Below are 366 nucleotides of genomic sequence, written 5' to 3'. Positions count from 1 at the left end.
GCCGGCCACACACGTGCAGTTTTAACTGACAGTTATAACTGTTCAGTTATAACTGTCAGTTAAAACTGAACGTGTGTGGGTATCTTAGTTGCTCATTTCATCAGTTCAACAAAACTGTAAATTAAACGGAGAAAATTAACTAAAGATAATAATGTTGTGAGATTCGTAACTGTACAGTTCTCAACTTCTCAATTCTACATAGACCGAGAGCAGCAAGATCGTACTCCTCGGAATCCATGGTAAAACTGAGGGATTGAACTGTGTGTGTGTTTGCATTTCATTTTTAACTGACGTCAGTTTAAACTGTATCAGTTGTAACTGAACAGTTATGACTGTCAGTTAAAACTGCACGTGTGTGGCCGGCCC

Source organism: Penaeus monodon, chromosome 15 (genome assembly GCF_015228065.2).
Source record: "Penaeus monodon isolate SGIC_2016 chromosome 15, NSTDA_Pmon_1, whole genome shotgun sequence".
Classification (NCBI taxonomy): domain Eukaryota; kingdom Metazoa; phylum Arthropoda; class Malacostraca; order Decapoda; family Penaeidae; genus Penaeus; species Penaeus monodon.
The sequence above is the reverse complement of the archived record's forward strand: the minus strand, read 5'-3'. Positions refer to the sequence as shown.